Raw genomic sequence first — 18,427 nt, 5'->3', positions numbered from 1 at the left:
ATGACTTCTACATAAAGTACTTTCTAATATGCTATAAAACTTATAAAATGCCTACGACACCCGGTATTCCCAGGCGGTCACCCATCCAAGTACTAACCGGGCCCGACGTTGCTTAACTTCCCAGATCGGACGAGATGGGGTGTACTCAACGTGGTATGGTCGTAGGCAATGTGATGTGGTGAGCCAACACATTTATCATTAACCGTGTATATTTAAAATAAAATAAATGACTTGCGTCCCTTAGAAGTTATATCAAATATATTAATTTTCAAAAATTTTGATAAAAAATGACTTCTACATAAAGTACTTTCGAATATGCTATAAAACTTATAAAATGCCTACGACACCCGGTATTCCCAGGCGGTCACCCATCCAAGTACTAACCGGGCCCGACGTTGCTTAACTTCCCAGATCGGACGAGATGGGGTGTACTCAACGTGGTATGGTCGTAGGCAATGTGATGTGGTGAGCCAACACATTTATCATTAACCGTGTATATTTAAAATAAAATAAATGACTTGCGTCCCTTAGAAGTTATATCAAATATATTAATTTTCAAAAATTTTGATAAAAAATTACTTCTACATAAAGTACTTTCTAATATGCTATAAAACTTATAAAATGCCTACGACACCCGGTATTCCCAGGCGGTCACCCATCCAAGTACTAACCGGGCCCGACGTTGCTTAACTTCCCAGATCGGACGAGATGGGGTGTACTCAACGTGGTATGGTCGTAGGCAATGTGATGTGCCAACACATTTATCATTAAACGTGTATATTTAAAATAAAATAAATGACTTGCGTCGCCTAGCAATTATATCAAATATATTAATTTTCAAAAATTTCTATAAAAATGACTTATACATAAGGTACTTTCTAATATGCTATAAAACTTATAAAATACCTACGACACCCGGTATTCCCAGGCGGTCACCCATCCAAGTACTAACCGGGCCCGACGTTGCTTAACTTCCCAGATCGGACGAGATGGGGTGTACTCAACGTGGTATGGTCGTAGGCAATGTGATGTGGTGAGCCAACACATTTATCATTAACCGTGTATATTTAAAATAAAATAAATGACTTGCGTCCCTTAGAAGTTATATCAAATATATTAATTTTCAAAAATTTTGATAAAAAATGACTTCTACATAAAGTACTTTCTAATATGCTATAAAACTTATAAAATGCCTACGACACCCGGTATTCCCAGGCGGTCACCCATCCAAGTACTAACCGGGCCCGACGTTGCTTAACTTCCCAGATCGGACGAGATGGGGTGTACTCAACGTGGTATGGTCGTAGGCAATGTGATGTGGTGAGCCAACACATTTATCATTAACCGTGTATATTTAAAATAAAATAAATGACTTCCGTCCCTTAGAAGTTATATCAAATATATTAATTTTCAAAAATTTTGATAAAAAATGACTTCTACATAAAGTACTTTCTAATATGCTATAAAACTTATAAAATGCCTACGACACCCGGTATTCCCAGGCGGTCACCCATCCAAGTACTAACCGGGCCCGACGTTGCTTAACTTCCCAGATCGGACGAGATGGGGTGTACTCAACGTGGTATGGTCGTAGGCAATGTGATGTGGTGAGCCAACACATTTATCATTAACCGTGTATATTTAAAATAAAATAAATGACTTGCGTCCCTTAGAAGTTATATCAAATATATTAATTTTCAAAAATTTTGATAAAAAATTACTTCTACATAAAGTACTTTCTAATATGCTATAAAACTTATAAAATGCCTACGACACCCGGTATTCCCAGGCGGTCACCCATCCAAGTACTAACCGGGCCCGACGTTGCTTAACTTCCCAGATCGGACGAGATGGGGTGTACTCAACGTGGTATGGTCGTAGGCAATGTGATGTGCCAACACATTTATCATTAAACGTGTATATTTAAAATAAAATAAATGACTTGCGTCGCCTAGCAATTATATCAAATATATTAATTTTCAAAAATTTCTATAAAAATGACTTATACATAAGGTACTTTCTAATATGCTATAAAACTTATAAAATACCTACGACACCCGGTATTCCCAGGCGGTCACCCATCCAAGTACTAACCGGGCCCGACGTTGCTTAACTTCCCAGATCGGACGAGATGGGGTGTACTCAACGTGGTATGGTCGTAGGCAATGTGATGTGGTGAGCCAACACATTTATCATTAACCGTGTATATTTAAAATAAAATAAATGACTTGCGTCCCTTAGAAGTTATATCAAATATATTAATTTTCAAAAATTTTGATAAAAAATGACTTCTACATAAAGTACTTTCTAATATGCTATAAAACTTATAAAATGCCTACGACACCCGGTATTCCCAGGCGGTCACCCATCCAAGTACTAACCGGGCCCGACGTTGCTTAACTTCCCAGATCGGACGAGATGGGGTGTACTCAACGTGGTATGGTCGTAGGCAATGTGATGTGCCAACACATTTATCATTAAACGTGTATATTTAAAATAAAATAAATGACTTGCGTCGCCTAGCAATTATATCAAATATATTAATTTTCAAAAATTTCTATAAAAATGACTTATACATAAGGTACTTTCTAATATGCTATAAAACTTATAAAATGCCTACGACACCCGGTATTCCCAGGCGGTCACCCATCCAAGTACTAACCGGGCCCGACGTTGCTTAACTTCCCAGATCGGACGAGATGGGGTGTACTCAACGTGGTATGGTCGTAGGCAATGTGATGTGGTGAGCCAACACATTTATCATTAACCGTGTATATTTAAAATAAAATAAATGACTTGCGTCCCTTAGAAGTTATATCAAATATATTAATTTTCAAAAATTTTGATAAAAAATGACTTCTACATAAAGTACTTTCTAATATGCTATAAAACTTATAAAATGCCTAAGACACCCGGTATTCCCAGGCGGTCACCCATCCAAGTACTAACCGGGCCCGACGTTGCTTAACTTCCCAGATCGGACGAGATGGGGTGTACTCAACGTGGTATGGTCGTAGGCAATGTGATGTGGTGAGCCAACACATTTATCATTAACCGTGTATATTTAAAATAAAATAAATGACTTGCGTCCCTTAGAAGTTATATCAAATATATTAATTTTCAAAAATTTTGATAAAAAATGACTTCTACATAAAGTACTTTCGAATATGCTATAAAACTTATAAAATGCCTACGACACCCGGTATTCCCAGGCGGTCACCCATCCAAGTACTAACCGGGCCCGACGTTGCTTAACTTCCCAGATCGGACGAGATGGGGTGTACTCAACGTGGTATGGTCGTAGGCAATGTGATGTGGTGAGCCAACACATTTATCATTAACCGTGTATATTTAAAATAAAATAAATGACTTGCGTCCCTTAGAAGTTATATCAAATATATTAATTTTCAAAAATTTTGATAAAAAATTACTTCTACATAAAGTACTTTCTAATATGCTATAAAACTTATAAAATGCCTACGACACCCGGTATTCCCAGGCGGTCACCCATCCAAGTACTAACCGGGCCCGACGTTGCTTAACTTCCCAGATCGGACGAGATGGGGTGTACTCAACGTGGTATGGTCGTAGGCAATGTGATGTGCCAACACATTTATCATTAAACGTGTATATTTAAAATAAAATAAATGACTTGCGTCGCCTAGCAATTATATCAAATATATTAATTTTCAAAAATTTCTATAAAAATGACTTATACATAAGGTACTTTCTAATATGCTATAAAACTTATAAAATACCTACGACACCCGGTATTCCCAGGCGGTCACCCATCCAAGTACTAACCGGGCCCGACGTTGCTTAACTTCCCAGATCGGACGAGATGGGGTGTACTCAACGTGGTATGGTCGTAGGCAATGTGATGTGGTGAGCCAACACATTTATCATTAACCGTGTATATTTAAAATAAAATAAATGACTTGCGTCCCTTAGAAGTTATATCAAATATATTAATTTTCAAAAATTTTGATAAAAAATGACTTCTACATAAAGTACTTTCTAATATGCTATAAAACTTATAAAATGCCTACGACACCCGGTATTCCCAGGCGGTCACCCATCCAAGTACTAACCGGGCCCGACGTTGCTTAACTTCCCAGATCGGACGAGATGGGGTGTACTCAACGTGGTATGGTCGTAGGCAATGTGATGTGCCAACACATTTATCATTAAACGTGTATATTTAAAATAAAATAAATGACTTGCGTCCCTTAGCAGTTATATCAAATATATTAATTTTCAAAAATTTGGATAAAAAATGACTTCTACATAAAGTACTTTCTAATATGCTAAAAAACTTATAAAATGCCTTCGACACCCGGTATTCCCAGGCGGTCACCCATCCAAGTACTAACCGGGCCCGACGTTGCTTAACTTCCCAGATCGGACGAGATGGGGTGTACTCAACGTGGTATGGTCGTAGGCAATGTGATGTGGTGAGCCAACACATTTATCATTAACCGTGTATATTTAAAATAAAATAAATGACTTGCGTCCCTTAGAAGTTATATCAAATATATTAATTTTCAAAAATTTTGATAAAAAATGACTTCTACATAAAGTACTTTCTAATATGCTATAAAACTTATAAAATGCCTACGACACCCGGTATTCCCAGGCGGTCACCCATCCAAGTACTAACCGGGCCCGACGTTGCTTAACTTCCCAGATCGGACGAGATGGGGTGTACTCAACGTGGTATGGTCGTAGGCAATGTGATGTGGTGAGCCAACACATTTATCATTAACCGTGTATATTTAAAATAAAATAAATGACTTGCGTCCCTTAGAAGTTATATCAAATATATTAATTTTCAAAAATTTTGATAAAAAATTACTTCTACATAAAGTACTTTCTAATATGCTATAAAACTTATAAAATGCCTACGACACCCGGTATTCCCAGGCGGTCACCCATCCAAGTACTAACCGGGCCCGACGTTGCTTAACTTCCCAGATCGGACGAGATGGGGTGTACTCAACGTGGTATGGTCGTAGGCAATGTGATGTGCCAACACATTTATCATTAAACGTGTATATTTAAAATAAAATAAATGACTTGCGTCGCCTAGCAATTATATCAAATATATTAATTTTCAAAAATTTCTATAAAAATGACTTATACATAAGGTACTTTCTAATATGCTATAAAACTTATAAAATACCTACGACACCCGGTATTCCCAGGCGGTCACCCATCCAAGTACTAACCGGGCCCGACGTTGCTTAACTTCCCAGATCGGACGAGATGGGGTGTACTCAACGTGGTATGGTCGTAGGCAATGTGATGTGGTGAGCCAACACATTTATCATTAACCGTGTATATTTAAAATAAAATAAATGACTTGCGTCCCTTAGCAGTTATATCAAATATATTAATTTTCAAAAATTTGGATAAAAAATGACTTCTACATAAAGTACTTTCTAATATGCTAAAAAACTTATAAAATGCCTTCGACACCCGGTATTCCCAGGCGGTCACCCATCCAAGTACTAACCGGGCCCGACGTTGCTTAACTTCCCAGATCGGACGAGATGGGGTGTACTCAACGTGGTATGGTCGTAGGCAATGTGATGTGCCAACACATTTATCATTAAACGTGTATATTTAAAATAAAATAAATGACTTGCGTCGCCTAGCAATTATATCAAATATATTAATTTTCAAAAATTTCTATAAAAATGACTTATACATAAGGTACTTTCTAATATGCTATAAAACTTATAAAATGCCTACGACACCCGGTATTCCCAGGCGGTCACCCATCCAAGTACTAACCGGGCCCGACGTTGCTTAACTTCCCAGATCGGACGAGATGGGGTGTACTCAACGTGGTATGGTCGTAGGCAATGTGATGTGGTGAGCCAACACATTTATCATTAACCGTGTATATTTAAAATAAAATAAATGACTTGCGTCCCTTAGAAGTTATATCAAATATATTAATTTTCAAAAATTTGGATAAAAAATGACTTCTACATAAGGTACTTTCTAATATGCTAAAAAACTTATAAAATGCCTTCGACACCCGGTATTCCCAGGCGGTCACCCATCCAAGTACTAACCGGGCCCGACGTTGCTTAACTTCCCAGATCGGACGAGATGGGGTGTACTCAACGTGGTATGGTCGTAGGCAATGTGATGTGCCAACACATTTATCATTAAACGTGTATATTTAAAATAAAATAAATGACTTGCGTCGCCTAGCAATTATATCAAATATATTAATTTTCAAAAATTTCTATAAAAATGACTTATACATAAGGTACTTTCTAATATGCTATAAAACTTATAAAATGCCTACGACACCCGGTATTCCCAGGCGGTCACCCATCCAAGTACTAACCGGGCCCGACGTTGCTTAACTTCCCAGATCGGACGAGATGGGGTGTACTCAACGTGGTATGGTCGTAGGCAATGTGATGTGGTGAGCCAACACATTTATCATTAACCGTGTATATTTAAAATAAAATAAATGACTTGCGTCCCTTAGAAGTTATATCAAATATATTAATTTTCAAAAATTTTGATAAAAAATTACTTCTACATAAAGTACTTTCTAATATGCTATAAAACTTATAAAATGCCTACGACACCCGGTATTCCCAGGCGGTCACCCATCCAAGTACTAACCGGGCCCGACGTTGCTTAACTTCCCAGATCGGACGAGATGGGGTGTACTCAACGTGGTATGGTCGTAGGCAATGTGATGTGGTGAGCCAACACATTTATCATTAACCGTGTATATTTAAAATAAAATAAATGACTTGCGTCTCTTAGCAGTTATATCAAATATATTAATTTTCAAAAATTTTGATAAAAAATGACTTCTACATAAGGTACTTTCTAATATGCTAAAAAACTTATAAAATGCCTACGACACCCGGTATTCCCAGGCGGTCACCCATCCAAGTACTAACCGGGCCCGACGTTGCTTAACTTCCCAGATCGGACGAGATGGGGTGTACTCAACGTGGTATGGTCGTAGGCAATGTGATGTGGTGAGCCAACACATTTATCATTAACCGTGTATATTTAAAATAAAATAAATGACTTGCGTCCCTTAGAAGTTATATCAAATATATTAATTTTCAAAAATTTTGATAAAAAATGACTTCTACATAAAGTACTTTCTAATATGCTATAAAACTTATAAAATGCCTACGACACCCGGTATTCCCAGGCGGTCACCCATCCAAGTACTAACCGGGCCCGACGTTGCTTAACTTCCCAGATCGGACGAGATGGGGTGTACTCAACGTGGTATGGTCGTAGGCAATGTGATGTGGTGAGCCAACACATTTATCATTAACCGTGTATATTTAAAATAAAATAAATGACTTGCGTCCCTTAGAAGTTATATCAAATATATTAATTTTCAAAAATTTTGATAAAAAATTACTTCTACATAAAGTACTTTCTAATATGCTATAAAACTTATAAAATGCCTACGACACCCGGTATTCCCAGGCGGTCACCCATCCAAGTACTAACCGGGCCCGACGTTGCTTAACTTCCCAGATCGGACGAGATGGGGTGTACTCAACGTGGTATGGTCGTAGGCAATGTGATGTGCCAACACATTTATCATTAAACGTGTATATTTAAAATAAAATAAATGACTTGCGTCGCCTAGCAATTATATCAAATATATTAATTTTCAAAAATTTCTATAAAAATGACTTATACATAAGGTACTTTCTAATATGCTATAAAACTTATAAAATACCTACGACACCCGGTATTCCCAGGCGGTCACCCATCCAAGTACTAACCGGGCCCGACGTTGCTTAACTTCCCAGATCGGACGAGATGGGGTGTACTCAACGTGGTATGGTCGTAGGCAATGTGATGTGGTGAGCCAACACATTTATCATTAACCGTGTATATTTAAAATAAAATAAATGACTTGCGTCCCTTAGAAGTTATATCAAATATATTAATTTTCAAAAATTTTGATAAAAAATGACTTCTACATAAAGTACTTTCGAATATGCTATAAAACTTATAAAATGCCTACGACACCCGGTATTCCCAGGCGGTCACCCATCCAAGTACTAACCGGGCCCGACGTTGCTTAACTTCCCAGATCGGACGAGATGGGGTGTACTCAACGTGGTATGGTCGTAGGCAATGTGATGTGGTGAGCCAACACATTTATCATTAACCGTGTATATTTAAAATAAAATAAATGACTTGCGTCCCTTAGAAGTTATATCAAATATATTAATTTTCAAAAATTTTGATAAAAAATTACTTCTACATAAAGTACTTTCTAATATGCTATAAAACTTATAAAATGCCTACGACACCCGGTATTCCCAGGCGGTCACCCATCCAAGTACTAACCGGGCCCGACGTTGCTTAACTTCCCAGATCGGACGAGATGGGGTGTACTCAACGTGGTATGGTCGTAGGCAATGTGATGTGCCAACACATTTATCATTAAACGTGTATATTTAAAATAAAATAAATGACTTGCGTCGCCTAGCAATTATATCAAATATATTAATTTTCAAAAATTTCTATAAAAATGACTTATACATAAGGTACTTTCTAATATGCTATAAAACTTATAAAATACCTACGACACCCGGTATTCCCAGGCGGTCACCCATCCAAGTACTAACCGGGCCCGACGTTGCTTAACTTCCCAGATCGGACGAGATGGGGTGTACTCAACGTGGTATGGTCGTAGGCAATGTGATGTGGTGAGCCAACACATTTATCATTAACCGTGTATATTTAAAATAAAATAAATGACTTGCGTCCCTTAGAAGTTATATCAAATATATTAATTTTCAAAAATTTTGATAAAAAATGACTTCTACATAAAGTACTTTCTAATATGCTATAAAACTTATAAAATGCCTACGACACCCGGTATTCCCAGGCGGTCACCCATCCAAGTACTAACCGGGCCCGACGTTGCTTAACTTCCCAGATCGGACGAGATGGGGTGTACTCAACGTGGTATGGTCGTAGGCAATGTGATGTGCCAACACATTTATCATTAAACGTGTATATTTAAAATAAAATAAATGACTTGCGTCCCTTAGCAGTTATATCAAATATATTAATTTTCAAAAATTTGGATAAAAAATGACTTCTACATAAAGTACTTTCTAATATGCTAAAAAACTTATAAAATGCCTTCGACACCCGGTATTCCCAGGCGGTCACCCATCCAAGTACTAACCGGGCCCGACGTTGCTTAACTTCCCAGATCGGACGAGATGGGGTGTACTCAACGTGGTATGGTCGTAGGCAATGTGATGTGGTGAGCCAACACATTTATCATTAACCGTGTATATTTAAAATAAAATAAATGACTTGCGTCCCTTAGAAGTTATATCAAATATATTAATTTTCAAAAATTTTGATAAAAAATGACTTCTACATAAAGTACTTTCTAATATGCTATAAAACTTATAAAATGCCTACGACACCCGGTATTCCCAGGCGGTCACCCATCCAAGTACTAACCGGGCCCGACGTTGCTTAACTTCCCAGATCGGACGAGATGGGGTGTACTCAACGTGGTATGGTCGTAGGCAATGTGATGTGGTGAGCCAACACATTTATCATTAACCGTGTATATTTAAAATAAAATAAATGACTTGCGTCCCTTAGAAGTTATATCAAATATATTAATTTTCAAAAATTTTGATAAAAAATTACTTCTACATAAAGTACTTTCTAATATGCTATAAAACTTATAAAATGCCTACGACACCCGGTATTCCCAGGCGGTCACCCATCCAAGTACTAACCGGGCCCGACGTTGCTTAACTTCCCAGATCGGACGAGATGGGGTGTACTCAACGTGGTATGGTCGTAGGCAATGTGATGTGCCAACACATTTATCATTAAACGTGTATATTTAAAATAAAATAAATGACTTGCGTCGCCTAGCAATTATATCAAATATATTAATTTTCAAAAATTTCTATAAAAATGACTTATACATAAGGTACTTTCTAATATGCTATAAAACTTATAAAATACCTACGACACCCGGTATTCCCAGGCGGTCACCCATCCAAGTACTAACCGGGCCCGACGTTGCTTAACTTCCCAGATCGGACGAGATGGGGTTTACTCAACGTGGTATGGTCGTAGGCAATGTGATGTGGTGAGCCAACACATTTATCATTAACCGTGTATATTTAAAATAAAATAAATGACTTGCGTCCCTTAGAAGTTATATCAAATATATTAATTTTCAAAAATTTTGATAAAAAATGACTTCTACATAAAGTACTTTCTAATATGCTATAAAACTTATAAAATGCCTACGACACCCGGTATTCCCAGGCGGTCACCCATCCAAGTACTAACCGGGCCCGACGTTGCTTAACTTCCCAGATCGGACGAGATGGGGTGTACTCAACGTGGTATGGTCGTAGGCAATGTGATGTGCCAACACATTTATCATTAAACGTGTATATTTAAAATAAAATAAATGACTTGCGTCCCTTAGCAGTTATATCAAATATATTAATTTTCAAAAATTTGGATAAAAAATGACTTCTACATAAAGTACTTTCTAATATGCTAAAAAACTTATAAAATGCCTTCGACACCCGGTATTCCCAGGCGGTCACCCATCCAAGTACTAACCGGGCCCGACGTTGCTTAACTTCCCAGATCGGACGAGATGGGGTGTACTCAACGTGGTATGGTCGTAGGCAATGTGATGTGGTGAGCCAACACATTTATCATTAACCGTGTATATTTAAAATAAAATAAATGACTTGCGTCCCTTAGAAGTTATATCAAATATATTAATTTTCAAAAATTTTGATAAAAAATGACTTCTACATAAAGTACTTTCTAATATGCTATAAAACTTATAAAATGCCTACGACACCCGGTATTCCCAGGCGGTCACCCATCCAAGTACTAACCGGGCCCGACGTTGCTTAACTTCCCAGATCGGACGAGATGGGGTGTACTCAACGTGGTATGGTCGTAGGCAATGTGATGTGGTGAGCCAACACATTTATCATTAACCGTGTATATTTAAAATAAAATAAATGACTTGCGTCCCTTAGAAGTTATATCAAATATATTAATTTTCAAAAATTTTGATAAAAAATTACTTCTACATAAAGTACTTTCTAATATGCTATAAAACTTATAAAATGCCTACGACACCCGGTATTCCCAGGCGGTCACCCATCCAAGTACTAACCGGGCCCGACGTTGCTTAACTTCCCAGATCGGACGAGATGGGGTGTACTCAACGTGGTATGGTCGTAGGCAATGTGATGTGCCAACACATTTATCATTAAACGTGTATATTTAAAATAAAATAAATGACTTGCGTCGCCTAGCAATTATATCAAATATATTAATTTTCAAAAATTTCTATAAAAATGACTTATACATAAGGTACTTTCTAATATGCTATAAAACTTATAAAATACCTACGACACCCGGTATTCCCAGGCGGTCACCCATCCAAGTACTAACCGGGCCCGACGTTGCTTAACTTCCCAGATCGGACGAGATGGGGTGTACTCAACGTGGTATGGTCGTAGGCAATGTGATGTGGTGAGCCAACACATTTATCATTAACCGTGTATATTTAAAATAAAATAAATGACTTGCGTCCCTTAGAAGTTATATCAAATATATTAATTTTCAAAAATTTTGATAAAAAATGACTTCTACATAAAGTACTTTCTAATATGCTATAAAACTTATAAAATGCCTACGACACCCGGTATTCCCAGGCGGTCACCCATCCAAGTACTAACCGGGCCCGACGTTGCTTAACTTCCCAGATCGGACGAGATGGGGTGTACTCAACGTGGTATGGTCGTAGGCAATGTGATGTGCCAACACATTTATCATTAAACGTGTATATTTAAAATAAAATAAATGACTTGCGTCCCTTAGCAGTTATATCAAATATATTAATTTTCAAAAATTTGGATAAAAAATGACTTCTACATAAAGTACTTTCTAATATGCTAAAAAACTTATAAAATGCCTTCGACACCCGGTATTCCCAGGCGGTCACCCATCCAAGTACTAACCGGGCCCGACGTTGCTTAACTTCCCAGATCGGACGAGATGGGGTGTACTCAACGTGGTATGGTCGTAGGCAATGTGATGTGGTGAGCCAACACATTTATCATTAACCGTGTATATTTAAAATAAAATAAATGACTTGCGTCCCTTAGAAGTTATATCAAATATATTAATTTTCAAAAATTTTGATAAAAAATGACTTCTACATAAAGTACTTTCTAATATGCTATAAAACTTATAAAATGCCTACGACACCCGGTATTCCCAGGCGGTCACCCATCCAAGTACTAACCGGGCCCGACGTTGCTTAACTTCCCAGATCGGACGAGATGGGGTGTACTCAACGTGGTATGGTCGTAGGCAATGTGATGTGGTGAGCCAACACATTTATCATTAACCGTGTATATTTAAAATAAAATAAATGACTTGCGTCCCTTAGAAGTTATATCAAATATATTAATTTTCAAAAATTTTGATAAAAAATTACTTCTACATAAAGTACTTTCTAATATGCTATAAAACTTATAAAATGCCTACGACACCCGGTATTCCCAGGCGGTCACCCATCCAAGTACTAACCGGGCCCGACGTTGCTTAACTTCCCAGATCGGACGAGATGGGGTGTACTCAACGTGGTATGGTCGTAGGCAATGTGATGTGCCAACACATTTATCATTAAACGTGTATATTTAAAATAAAATAAATGACTTGCGTCGCCTAGCAATTATATCAAATATATTAATTTTCAAAAATTTCTATAAAAATGACTTATACATAAGGTACTTTCTAATATGCTATAAAACTTATAAAATACCTACGACACCCGGTATTCCCAGGCGGTCACCCATCCAAGTACTAACCGGGCCCGACGTTGCTTAACTTCCCAGATCGGACGAGATGGGGTGTACTCAACGTGGTATGGTCGTAGGCAATGTGATGTGGTGAGCCAACACATTTATCATTAACCGTGTATATTTAAAATAAAATAAATGACTTGCGTCCCTTAGCAGTTATATCAAATATATTAATTTTCAAAAATTTGGATAAAAAATGACTTCTACATAAAGTACTTTCTAATATGCTAAAAAACTTATAAAATGCCTTCGACACCCGGTATTCCCAGGCGGTCACCCATCCAAGTACTAACCGGGCCCGACGTTGCTTAACTTCCCAGATCGGACGAGATGGGGTGTACTCAACGTGGTATGGTCGTAGGCAATGTGATGTGCCAACACATTTATCATTAAACGTGTATATTTAAAATAAAATAAATGACTTGCGTCGCCTAGCAATTATATCAAATATATTAATTTTCAAAAATTTCTATAAAAATGACTTATACATAAGGTACTTTCTAATATGCTATAAAACTTATAAAATGCCTACGACACCCGGTATTCCCAGGCGGTCACCCATCCAAGTACTAACCGGGCCCGACGTTGCTTAACTTCCCAGATCGGACGAGATGGGGTGTACTCAACGTGGTATGGTCGTAGGCAATGTGATGTGGTGAGCCAACACATTTATCATTAACCGTGTATATTTAAAATAAAATAAATGACTTGCGTCCCTTAGAAGTTATATCAAATATATTAATTTTCAAAAATTTGGATAAAAAATGACTTCTACATAAGGTACTTTCTAATATGCTAAAAAACTTATAAAATGCCTTCGACACCCGGTATTCCCAGGCGGTCACCCATCCAAGTACTAACCGGGCCCGACGTTGCTTAACTTCCCAGATCGGACGAGATGGGGTGTACTCAACGTGGTATGGTCGTAGGCAATGTGATGTGCCAACACATTTATCATTAAACGTGTATATTTAAAATAAAATAAATGACTTGCGTCGCCTAGCAATTATATCAAATATATTAATTTTCAAAAATTTCTATAAAAATGACTTATACATAAGGTACTTTCTAATATGCTATAAAACTTATAAAATGCCTACGACACCCGGTATTCCCAGGCGGTCACCCATCCAAGTACTAACCGGGCCCGACGTTGCTTAACTTCCCAGATCGGACGAGATGGGGTGTACTCAACGTGGTATGGTCGTAGGCAATGTGATGTGGTGAGCCAACACATTTATCATTAACCGTGTATATTTAAAATAAAATAAATGACTTGCGTCCCTTAGAAGTTATATCAAATATATTAATTTTCAAAAATTTTGATAAAAAATTACTTCTACATAAAGTACTTTCTAATATGCTATAAAACTTATAACCGGGCCCGACGTTGCTTAACTTCCCAGATCGGACGAGATGGGGTGTACTCAACGTGGTATGGTCGTAAGCAATGTGATGTGGTGAGCCAACACATTTATCATTAACCGTGTATATTTAAAATAAAATAAATGACTTGCGTCGCTTAGCAATTATATCAAATATATTAGTTTTCAAAAATTTTGATAAAAAATGACTTCTACATAAAGTACTTTCTAATATGCTATAAAACTTATAAAATGCCTACGACACCCGGTATTCCCAGGCGGTCACCCATCCAAGTACTAACCGGGCCCGACGTTGCTTAACTTCCCAGATCGGACGAGATGGGGTGTACTCAACGTGGTATGGTCGTAGGCAATGTGATGTGGTGAGCCAACACATTTATCATTAACCGTGTATATTTAAAATAAAATAAATGACTTGCGTCTCTTAGCAGTTATATCAAATATATTAATTTTCAAAAATTTTGATAAAAAATGACTTCTACATACGGTACTTTCTAATATGCTAAAAAACTTATAAAATGCCTACGACACCCGGTATTCCCAGGCGGTCACCCATCCAAGTACTAACCGGGCCCGACGTTGCTTAACTTCCCAGATCGGACGAGATGGGGTGTACTCAACGTGGTATGGTCGTAGGCAATGTGATGTGGTGAGCCAACACATTTATCATTAACCGTGTATATTTAAAATAAAATAAATGACTTGCGTTCCTTAGAAGTTATATCAAATATATTAATTTTCAAAAATTTTGATAAAAAATGACTTCTACATAAAGTACTTTCTAATATGCTATAAAACTTATAAAATGCCTACGACACCCGGTATTCCCAGGCGGTCACCCATCCAAGTACTAACCGGGCCCGACGTTGCTTAACTTCCCAGATCGGACGAGATGGGGTGTACTCAACGTGGTATGGTCTTAGGCAATGTGATGTGGTGAGCCAACACATTTATCATTAACCGTGTATATTTAAAATAAAATAAATGACTTGCGTCCCTTAGAAGTTATATCAAATATATTAATTTTCAAAAATTTTGATAAAAAATGACTTCTACATAAAGTACTTTCTAATATGTTATAAAACTTATAAAATGCCTACGACACCCGGTATTCCCAGGCGGTCACCCATCCAAGTACTAACCGGGCCCGACGTTGCTTAACTTCCCAGATCGGACGAGATGGGGTGTACTCAACGTGGTATGGTCGTAGGCAATGTGATGTGGTGAGCCAACACATTTATCATTAACCGTGTATATTTAAAATAAAATAAATGACTTGCGTCGCTTAGCAATTATATCAAATATATTAGTTTTCAAAAATTTTGATAAAAAATGACTTCTACATAAAGTACTTTCTAATATGCTAAAAAACTTATAAAATGCCTACGACACCCGGTATTCCCAGGCGGTCACCCATCCAAGTACTAACCGGGCCCGACGTTGCTTAACTTCCCAGATCGGACGAGATGGGGTGTACTCAACGTGGTATGGTCGTAGGCAATGTGATGTGGTGAGCCAACACATTTATCATTAACCGTGTATATTTAAAATAAAATAAATGACTTGCGTCGCTTAGCAATTATATCAAATATATTAGTTTTCAAAAATTTTGATAAAAAATGACTTCTACATAAAGTACTTTCTAATATGCTATAAAACTTATAAAATGCCTACGACACCCGGTATTCCCAGGCGGTCACCCATCCAAGTACTAACCGGGCCCGACGTTGCTTAACTTCCCAGATCGGACGAGATGGGGTGTACTCAACGTGGTATGGTCGTAGGCAATGTGATGTGGTGAGCCAACACATTTATCATTAACCGTGTATATTTAAAATAAAATAAATGACTTGCGTTCCTTAGAAGTTATATCAAATATATTAATTTTCAAAAATTTTGATAAAAAATGACTTCTACATAAAGTACTTTCTAATATGCTATAAAACTTATAAAATGCCTACGACACCCGGTATTCCCAGGCGGTCACCCATCCAAGTACTAACCGGGCCCGACGTTGCTTAACTTCCCAGATCGGACGAGATGGGGTGTACTCAACGTGGTATGGTCTTAGGCAATGTGATGTGGTGAGCCAACACATTTATCATTAACCGTGTATATTTAAAATAAAATAAATGACTTGCGTCCCTTAGAAGTTATATCAAATATATTAATTTTCAAAAATTTTGATAAAAAATGACTTCTACATAAAGTACTTTCTAATATGTTATAAAACTTATAAAATGCCTACGACACCCGGTATTCCCAGGCGGTCACCCATCCAAGTACTAACCGGGCCCGACGTTGCTTAACTTCCCAGATCGGACGAGATGGGGTGTACTCAACGTGGTATGGTCGTAGGCAATGTGATGTGGTGAGCCAACACATTTATCATTAACCGTGTATATTTAAAATAAAATAAATGACTTGCGTCGCTTAGCAATTATATCAAATATATTAGTTTTCAAAAATTTTGATAAAAAATGACTTCTACATAAAGTACTTTCTAATATGCTAAAAAACTTATAAAATGCCTACGACACCCGGTATTCCCAGGCGGTCACCCATCCAAGTACTAACCGGGCCCGACGTTGCTTAACTTCCCAGATCGGACGAGATGGGGTGTACTCAACGTGGTATGGTCGTAGGCAATGTGATGTGGTGAGCCAACACATTTATCATTAACCGTGTATATTTAAAATAAAATAAATGACTTGCGTCGCTTAGCAATTATATCAAATATATTAGTTTTCAAAAATTTTGATAAAAAATGACTTCTACATAAAGTACTTTCTAATATGCTATAAAACTTATAAAATGCCTACGACACCCGGTATTCCCAGGCGGTCACCCATCCAAGTACTAACCGGGCCCGACGTTGCTTAACTTCCCAGATCGGACGAGATGGGGTGTACTCAACGTGGTATGGTCGTAGGCAATGTGATGTGCCAACACATTTATCATTAAACGTGTATATTTAAAATAAAATAAATGACTTGCGTCGCCTAGCAATTATATCAAATATATTAATTTTCAAAAATTTCTATAAAAATGACTTATACATAAGGTACTTTCTAATATGCTAAAAAACTTATAAAATGCCTACGACACCCGGTATTCCCAGGCGGTCACCCATCCAAGTACTAACCGGGCCCGACGTTGCTTAACTTCCCAGATCGGACGAGATGGGGTGTACTCAACGTGGTATGGTCGTAGGCAATGTGATGTGGTGAGCCAACACATTTATCATTAACCGTGCATATTTAAAATAAAATAAATGACTTGCGTCCCTTAGAAGTTATATCAAATATATTAATTTTCAAAAATTTTGATAAAAAATGACTTCTACATAAAGTACTTTCTAATATGTTATAAAACTTATAAAATTCCTACGACACACGGTATTCCCAGGCGGTCACCCATCCAAGTACTAACCGGGCCCGACGTTGCTTAACTTCCCAGATCGGACGAGATGGGGTGTACTCAACGTGGTATGGTCGTAGGCAATGTGATGTGGTGAGCCAACACATTTATCATTAACCGTGTATATTTAAAATAAAATAAATGACTTGCGTCCCTTAGAAGTTATATCAAATATATTAATTTTCAAAAATTTTGATAAAAAATGACTTCTACATGAAGTACTTTCTAATATGCTATAAAACTTATAAAATGCCTACGACACCCGGTATTCCCAGGCGGTCACCCATCCAAGTACTAACCGGGCCCGACGTTGCTTAACTTCCCAGATCGGACGAGATGGGGTGTACTCAACGTGGTATGGTCGTAAGCAATGTGATGTGGTGAGCCAACACATTTATCATTAACCGTGTATATTTAAAATAAAATAAATGACTTGCGTCGCTTAGCAATTATATCAAATATATTAGTTTTCAAAAATTTTGATAAAAAATGACTTCTACATAAAGTACTTTCTAATATGCTAAAAAACTTATAAAATGCCTACGACACCCGGTATTCCCAGGCGGTCACCCATCCAAGTACTAACCGGGCCCGACGTTGCTTAACTTCCCAGATCGGACGAGATGGGGTGTACTCAACGTGGTATGGTCGTAGGCAATGTGATGTGGTGAGCCAACACATTTATCATTAACCGTGTATATTTAAAAT

The 18,427-nt window shown here is 37.5% G+C and overlaps 64 non-coding genes across 64 annotated transcripts; all 64 read right to left on the bottom strand.

Annotated features, from left to right (window-relative positions):
• Positions 1–48: 48 nt before the first annotated feature.
• On the bottom strand, positions 49–167 carry LOC145760920 (5S ribosomal RNA). Its single transcript, XR_014286905.1, has one exon. It is a non-coding gene; the product is annotated as a 5S ribosomal RNA (ribosomal RNA).
• A 168-nt stretch (positions 168–335) lies between these two features.
• LOC145760909 (5S ribosomal RNA) lies at positions 336–454 on the bottom strand. The gene has a single exon (XR_014286894.1). It is a non-coding gene; the product is annotated as a 5S ribosomal RNA (ribosomal RNA).
• A 168-nt stretch (positions 455–622) lies between these two features.
• LOC145760897 (5S ribosomal RNA) lies at positions 623–741 on the bottom strand. The gene has a single exon (XR_014286883.1). It is a non-coding gene; the product is annotated as a 5S ribosomal RNA (ribosomal RNA).
• Positions 742–903: 162 nt separating this feature from the next.
• LOC145761022 (5S ribosomal RNA) lies at positions 904–1,022 on the bottom strand. Its single transcript, XR_014287002.1, has one exon. It is a non-coding gene; the product is annotated as a 5S ribosomal RNA (ribosomal RNA).
• Positions 1,023–1,190: 168 nt separating this feature from the next.
• Positions 1,191–1,309, bottom strand: LOC145760885 (5S ribosomal RNA). The gene has a single exon (XR_014286871.1). It is a non-coding gene; the product is annotated as a 5S ribosomal RNA (ribosomal RNA).
• A 168-nt stretch (positions 1,310–1,477) lies between these two features.
• Positions 1,478–1,596, bottom strand: LOC145760872 (5S ribosomal RNA). Its single transcript, XR_014286860.1, has one exon. It is a non-coding gene; the product is annotated as a 5S ribosomal RNA (ribosomal RNA).
• Positions 1,597–1,764: 168 nt separating this feature from the next.
• Positions 1,765–1,883, bottom strand: LOC145760860 (5S ribosomal RNA). The gene has a single exon (XR_014286849.1). It is a non-coding gene; the product is annotated as a 5S ribosomal RNA (ribosomal RNA).
• Positions 1,884–2,045: 162 nt separating this feature from the next.
• On the bottom strand, positions 2,046–2,164 carry LOC145761021 (5S ribosomal RNA). Its single transcript, XR_014287001.1, has one exon. It is a non-coding gene; the product is annotated as a 5S ribosomal RNA (ribosomal RNA).
• Positions 2,165–2,332: 168 nt separating this feature from the next.
• LOC145760849 (5S ribosomal RNA) lies at positions 2,333–2,451 on the bottom strand. The gene has a single exon (XR_014286838.1). It is a non-coding gene; the product is annotated as a 5S ribosomal RNA (ribosomal RNA).
• A 162-nt stretch (positions 2,452–2,613) lies between these two features.
• On the bottom strand, positions 2,614–2,732 carry LOC145760837 (5S ribosomal RNA). The gene has a single exon (XR_014286827.1). It is a non-coding gene; the product is annotated as a 5S ribosomal RNA (ribosomal RNA).
• Positions 2,733–2,900: 168 nt separating this feature from the next.
• Positions 2,901–3,019, bottom strand: LOC145761273 (5S ribosomal RNA). Its single transcript, XR_014287237.1, has one exon. It is a non-coding gene; the product is annotated as a 5S ribosomal RNA (ribosomal RNA).
• Positions 3,020–3,187: 168 nt separating this feature from the next.
• LOC145760825 (5S ribosomal RNA) lies at positions 3,188–3,306 on the bottom strand. Its single transcript, XR_014286816.1, has one exon. It is a non-coding gene; the product is annotated as a 5S ribosomal RNA (ribosomal RNA).
• Positions 3,307–3,474: 168 nt separating this feature from the next.
• On the bottom strand, positions 3,475–3,593 carry LOC145760813 (5S ribosomal RNA). Its single transcript, XR_014286805.1, has one exon. It is a non-coding gene; the product is annotated as a 5S ribosomal RNA (ribosomal RNA).
• A 162-nt stretch (positions 3,594–3,755) lies between these two features.
• LOC145761020 (5S ribosomal RNA) lies at positions 3,756–3,874 on the bottom strand. Its single transcript, XR_014287000.1, has one exon. It is a non-coding gene; the product is annotated as a 5S ribosomal RNA (ribosomal RNA).
• A 168-nt stretch (positions 3,875–4,042) lies between these two features.
• Positions 4,043–4,161, bottom strand: LOC145760802 (5S ribosomal RNA). Its single transcript, XR_014286794.1, has one exon. It is a non-coding gene; the product is annotated as a 5S ribosomal RNA (ribosomal RNA).
• A 163-nt stretch (positions 4,162–4,324) lies between these two features.
• On the bottom strand, positions 4,325–4,443 carry LOC145761185 (5S ribosomal RNA). Its single transcript, XR_014287155.1, has one exon. It is a non-coding gene; the product is annotated as a 5S ribosomal RNA (ribosomal RNA).
• A 168-nt stretch (positions 4,444–4,611) lies between these two features.
• Positions 4,612–4,730, bottom strand: LOC145760790 (5S ribosomal RNA). Its single transcript, XR_014286783.1, has one exon. It is a non-coding gene; the product is annotated as a 5S ribosomal RNA (ribosomal RNA).
• Positions 4,731–4,898: 168 nt separating this feature from the next.
• LOC145760779 (5S ribosomal RNA) lies at positions 4,899–5,017 on the bottom strand. Its single transcript, XR_014286772.1, has one exon. It is a non-coding gene; the product is annotated as a 5S ribosomal RNA (ribosomal RNA).
• Positions 5,018–5,179: 162 nt separating this feature from the next.
• LOC145761019 (5S ribosomal RNA) lies at positions 5,180–5,298 on the bottom strand. The gene has a single exon (XR_014286999.1). It is a non-coding gene; the product is annotated as a 5S ribosomal RNA (ribosomal RNA).
• A 168-nt stretch (positions 5,299–5,466) lies between these two features.
• On the bottom strand, positions 5,467–5,585 carry LOC145761184 (5S ribosomal RNA). The gene has a single exon (XR_014287154.1). It is a non-coding gene; the product is annotated as a 5S ribosomal RNA (ribosomal RNA).
• A 162-nt stretch (positions 5,586–5,747) lies between these two features.
• Positions 5,748–5,866, bottom strand: LOC145760767 (5S ribosomal RNA). The gene has a single exon (XR_014286760.1). It is a non-coding gene; the product is annotated as a 5S ribosomal RNA (ribosomal RNA).
• A 168-nt stretch (positions 5,867–6,034) lies between these two features.
• On the bottom strand, positions 6,035–6,153 carry LOC145761183 (5S ribosomal RNA). The gene has a single exon (XR_014287153.1). It is a non-coding gene; the product is annotated as a 5S ribosomal RNA (ribosomal RNA).
• Positions 6,154–6,315: 162 nt separating this feature from the next.
• On the bottom strand, positions 6,316–6,434 carry LOC145760755 (5S ribosomal RNA). The gene has a single exon (XR_014286749.1). It is a non-coding gene; the product is annotated as a 5S ribosomal RNA (ribosomal RNA).
• Positions 6,435–6,602: 168 nt separating this feature from the next.
• LOC145760744 (5S ribosomal RNA) lies at positions 6,603–6,721 on the bottom strand. The gene has a single exon (XR_014286738.1). It is a non-coding gene; the product is annotated as a 5S ribosomal RNA (ribosomal RNA).
• A 168-nt stretch (positions 6,722–6,889) lies between these two features.
• On the bottom strand, positions 6,890–7,008 carry LOC145760733 (5S ribosomal RNA). Its single transcript, XR_014286727.1, has one exon. It is a non-coding gene; the product is annotated as a 5S ribosomal RNA (ribosomal RNA).
• Positions 7,009–7,176: 168 nt separating this feature from the next.
• On the bottom strand, positions 7,177–7,295 carry LOC145760721 (5S ribosomal RNA). The gene has a single exon (XR_014286716.1). It is a non-coding gene; the product is annotated as a 5S ribosomal RNA (ribosomal RNA).
• A 168-nt stretch (positions 7,296–7,463) lies between these two features.
• LOC145760709 (5S ribosomal RNA) lies at positions 7,464–7,582 on the bottom strand. Its single transcript, XR_014286705.1, has one exon. It is a non-coding gene; the product is annotated as a 5S ribosomal RNA (ribosomal RNA).
• A 162-nt stretch (positions 7,583–7,744) lies between these two features.
• LOC145761018 (5S ribosomal RNA) lies at positions 7,745–7,863 on the bottom strand. Its single transcript, XR_014286998.1, has one exon. It is a non-coding gene; the product is annotated as a 5S ribosomal RNA (ribosomal RNA).
• Positions 7,864–8,031: 168 nt separating this feature from the next.
• On the bottom strand, positions 8,032–8,150 carry LOC145760698 (5S ribosomal RNA). Its single transcript, XR_014286694.1, has one exon. It is a non-coding gene; the product is annotated as a 5S ribosomal RNA (ribosomal RNA).
• Positions 8,151–8,318: 168 nt separating this feature from the next.
• On the bottom strand, positions 8,319–8,437 carry LOC145760686 (5S ribosomal RNA). The gene has a single exon (XR_014286683.1). It is a non-coding gene; the product is annotated as a 5S ribosomal RNA (ribosomal RNA).
• Positions 8,438–8,599: 162 nt separating this feature from the next.
• LOC145761017 (5S ribosomal RNA) lies at positions 8,600–8,718 on the bottom strand. The gene has a single exon (XR_014286997.1). It is a non-coding gene; the product is annotated as a 5S ribosomal RNA (ribosomal RNA).
• Positions 8,719–8,886: 168 nt separating this feature from the next.
• Positions 8,887–9,005, bottom strand: LOC145760675 (5S ribosomal RNA). The gene has a single exon (XR_014286672.1). It is a non-coding gene; the product is annotated as a 5S ribosomal RNA (ribosomal RNA).
• A 163-nt stretch (positions 9,006–9,168) lies between these two features.
• On the bottom strand, positions 9,169–9,287 carry LOC145761182 (5S ribosomal RNA). Its single transcript, XR_014287152.1, has one exon. It is a non-coding gene; the product is annotated as a 5S ribosomal RNA (ribosomal RNA).
• Positions 9,288–9,455: 168 nt separating this feature from the next.
• On the bottom strand, positions 9,456–9,574 carry LOC145760663 (5S ribosomal RNA). Its single transcript, XR_014286661.1, has one exon. It is a non-coding gene; the product is annotated as a 5S ribosomal RNA (ribosomal RNA).
• Positions 9,575–9,742: 168 nt separating this feature from the next.
• On the bottom strand, positions 9,743–9,861 carry LOC145760651 (5S ribosomal RNA). Its single transcript, XR_014286649.1, has one exon. It is a non-coding gene; the product is annotated as a 5S ribosomal RNA (ribosomal RNA).
• Positions 9,862–10,023: 162 nt separating this feature from the next.
• LOC145761296 (5S ribosomal RNA) lies at positions 10,024–10,142 on the bottom strand. The gene has a single exon (XR_014287258.1). It is a non-coding gene; the product is annotated as a 5S ribosomal RNA (ribosomal RNA).
• A 168-nt stretch (positions 10,143–10,310) lies between these two features.
• LOC145760639 (5S ribosomal RNA) lies at positions 10,311–10,429 on the bottom strand. The gene has a single exon (XR_014286638.1). It is a non-coding gene; the product is annotated as a 5S ribosomal RNA (ribosomal RNA).
• A 163-nt stretch (positions 10,430–10,592) lies between these two features.
• On the bottom strand, positions 10,593–10,711 carry LOC145761181 (5S ribosomal RNA). Its single transcript, XR_014287151.1, has one exon. It is a non-coding gene; the product is annotated as a 5S ribosomal RNA (ribosomal RNA).
• A 168-nt stretch (positions 10,712–10,879) lies between these two features.
• Positions 10,880–10,998, bottom strand: LOC145760627 (5S ribosomal RNA). Its single transcript, XR_014286627.1, has one exon. It is a non-coding gene; the product is annotated as a 5S ribosomal RNA (ribosomal RNA).
• A 168-nt stretch (positions 10,999–11,166) lies between these two features.
• LOC145760616 (5S ribosomal RNA) lies at positions 11,167–11,285 on the bottom strand. The gene has a single exon (XR_014286616.1). It is a non-coding gene; the product is annotated as a 5S ribosomal RNA (ribosomal RNA).
• A 162-nt stretch (positions 11,286–11,447) lies between these two features.
• LOC145761016 (5S ribosomal RNA) lies at positions 11,448–11,566 on the bottom strand. Its single transcript, XR_014286996.1, has one exon. It is a non-coding gene; the product is annotated as a 5S ribosomal RNA (ribosomal RNA).
• Positions 11,567–11,734: 168 nt separating this feature from the next.
• Positions 11,735–11,853, bottom strand: LOC145760604 (5S ribosomal RNA). The gene has a single exon (XR_014286605.1). It is a non-coding gene; the product is annotated as a 5S ribosomal RNA (ribosomal RNA).
• A 163-nt stretch (positions 11,854–12,016) lies between these two features.
• LOC145761179 (5S ribosomal RNA) lies at positions 12,017–12,135 on the bottom strand. The gene has a single exon (XR_014287150.1). It is a non-coding gene; the product is annotated as a 5S ribosomal RNA (ribosomal RNA).
• A 168-nt stretch (positions 12,136–12,303) lies between these two features.
• On the bottom strand, positions 12,304–12,422 carry LOC145762337 (5S ribosomal RNA). Its single transcript, XR_014287972.1, has one exon. It is a non-coding gene; the product is annotated as a 5S ribosomal RNA (ribosomal RNA).
• A 168-nt stretch (positions 12,423–12,590) lies between these two features.
• On the bottom strand, positions 12,591–12,709 carry LOC145762325 (5S ribosomal RNA). The gene has a single exon (XR_014287961.1). It is a non-coding gene; the product is annotated as a 5S ribosomal RNA (ribosomal RNA).
• Positions 12,710–12,871: 162 nt separating this feature from the next.
• LOC145761015 (5S ribosomal RNA) lies at positions 12,872–12,990 on the bottom strand. The gene has a single exon (XR_014286995.1). It is a non-coding gene; the product is annotated as a 5S ribosomal RNA (ribosomal RNA).
• A 168-nt stretch (positions 12,991–13,158) lies between these two features.
• LOC145761177 (5S ribosomal RNA) lies at positions 13,159–13,277 on the bottom strand. Its single transcript, XR_014287148.1, has one exon. It is a non-coding gene; the product is annotated as a 5S ribosomal RNA (ribosomal RNA).
• Positions 13,278–13,439: 162 nt separating this feature from the next.
• LOC145762312 (5S ribosomal RNA) lies at positions 13,440–13,558 on the bottom strand. Its single transcript, XR_014287950.1, has one exon. It is a non-coding gene; the product is annotated as a 5S ribosomal RNA (ribosomal RNA).
• Positions 13,559–13,726: 168 nt separating this feature from the next.
• Positions 13,727–13,845, bottom strand: LOC145761176 (5S ribosomal RNA). Its single transcript, XR_014287147.1, has one exon. It is a non-coding gene; the product is annotated as a 5S ribosomal RNA (ribosomal RNA).
• Positions 13,846–14,007: 162 nt separating this feature from the next.
• Positions 14,008–14,126, bottom strand: LOC145762300 (5S ribosomal RNA). The gene has a single exon (XR_014287939.1). It is a non-coding gene; the product is annotated as a 5S ribosomal RNA (ribosomal RNA).
• Positions 14,127–14,531: 405 nt separating this feature from the next.
• On the bottom strand, positions 14,532–14,650 carry LOC145762289 (5S ribosomal RNA). The gene has a single exon (XR_014287928.1). It is a non-coding gene; the product is annotated as a 5S ribosomal RNA (ribosomal RNA).
• A 168-nt stretch (positions 14,651–14,818) lies between these two features.
• On the bottom strand, positions 14,819–14,937 carry LOC145762277 (5S ribosomal RNA). Its single transcript, XR_014287916.1, has one exon. It is a non-coding gene; the product is annotated as a 5S ribosomal RNA (ribosomal RNA).
• Positions 14,938–15,105: 168 nt separating this feature from the next.
• On the bottom strand, positions 15,106–15,224 carry LOC145761290 (5S ribosomal RNA). The gene has a single exon (XR_014287253.1). It is a non-coding gene; the product is annotated as a 5S ribosomal RNA (ribosomal RNA).
• A 168-nt stretch (positions 15,225–15,392) lies between these two features.
• On the bottom strand, positions 15,393–15,511 carry LOC145762265 (5S ribosomal RNA). The gene has a single exon (XR_014287905.1). It is a non-coding gene; the product is annotated as a 5S ribosomal RNA (ribosomal RNA).
• A 168-nt stretch (positions 15,512–15,679) lies between these two features.
• On the bottom strand, positions 15,680–15,798 carry LOC145762253 (5S ribosomal RNA). The gene has a single exon (XR_014287894.1). It is a non-coding gene; the product is annotated as a 5S ribosomal RNA (ribosomal RNA).
• A 168-nt stretch (positions 15,799–15,966) lies between these two features.
• Positions 15,967–16,085, bottom strand: LOC145762241 (5S ribosomal RNA). The gene has a single exon (XR_014287883.1). It is a non-coding gene; the product is annotated as a 5S ribosomal RNA (ribosomal RNA).
• A 168-nt stretch (positions 16,086–16,253) lies between these two features.
• On the bottom strand, positions 16,254–16,372 carry LOC145761289 (5S ribosomal RNA). The gene has a single exon (XR_014287252.1). It is a non-coding gene; the product is annotated as a 5S ribosomal RNA (ribosomal RNA).
• Positions 16,373–16,540: 168 nt separating this feature from the next.
• Positions 16,541–16,659, bottom strand: LOC145762230 (5S ribosomal RNA). Its single transcript, XR_014287872.1, has one exon. It is a non-coding gene; the product is annotated as a 5S ribosomal RNA (ribosomal RNA).
• Positions 16,660–16,827: 168 nt separating this feature from the next.
• LOC145762219 (5S ribosomal RNA) lies at positions 16,828–16,946 on the bottom strand. The gene has a single exon (XR_014287861.1). It is a non-coding gene; the product is annotated as a 5S ribosomal RNA (ribosomal RNA).
• Positions 16,947–17,114: 168 nt separating this feature from the next.
• LOC145762207 (5S ribosomal RNA) lies at positions 17,115–17,233 on the bottom strand. Its single transcript, XR_014287850.1, has one exon. It is a non-coding gene; the product is annotated as a 5S ribosomal RNA (ribosomal RNA).
• A 162-nt stretch (positions 17,234–17,395) lies between these two features.
• On the bottom strand, positions 17,396–17,514 carry LOC145762195 (5S ribosomal RNA). Its single transcript, XR_014287839.1, has one exon. It is a non-coding gene; the product is annotated as a 5S ribosomal RNA (ribosomal RNA).
• Positions 17,515–17,682: 168 nt separating this feature from the next.
• On the bottom strand, positions 17,683–17,801 carry LOC145761304 (5S ribosomal RNA). The gene has a single exon (XR_014287266.1). It is a non-coding gene; the product is annotated as a 5S ribosomal RNA (ribosomal RNA).
• Positions 17,802–17,969: 168 nt separating this feature from the next.
• Positions 17,970–18,088, bottom strand: LOC145760993 (5S ribosomal RNA). The gene has a single exon (XR_014286974.1). It is a non-coding gene; the product is annotated as a 5S ribosomal RNA (ribosomal RNA).
• Positions 18,089–18,256: 168 nt separating this feature from the next.
• Positions 18,257–18,375, bottom strand: LOC145762183 (5S ribosomal RNA). Its single transcript, XR_014287828.1, has one exon. It is a non-coding gene; the product is annotated as a 5S ribosomal RNA (ribosomal RNA).
• Between the last annotated feature and the right edge of the window lie 52 nt (positions 18,376–18,427).

The sequence above is a fragment of the Corella eumyota genome, chromosome 7 (genome assembly GCF_963082875.1).
Source record: "Corella eumyota chromosome 7, kaCorEumy4.1, whole genome shotgun sequence".
Taxonomy (NCBI): domain Eukaryota; kingdom Metazoa; phylum Chordata; class Ascidiacea; order Phlebobranchia; family Corellidae; genus Corella; species Corella eumyota.
The sequence above is the reverse complement of the archived record's forward strand: the minus strand, read 5'-3'. Positions and strand labels throughout refer to the sequence as shown.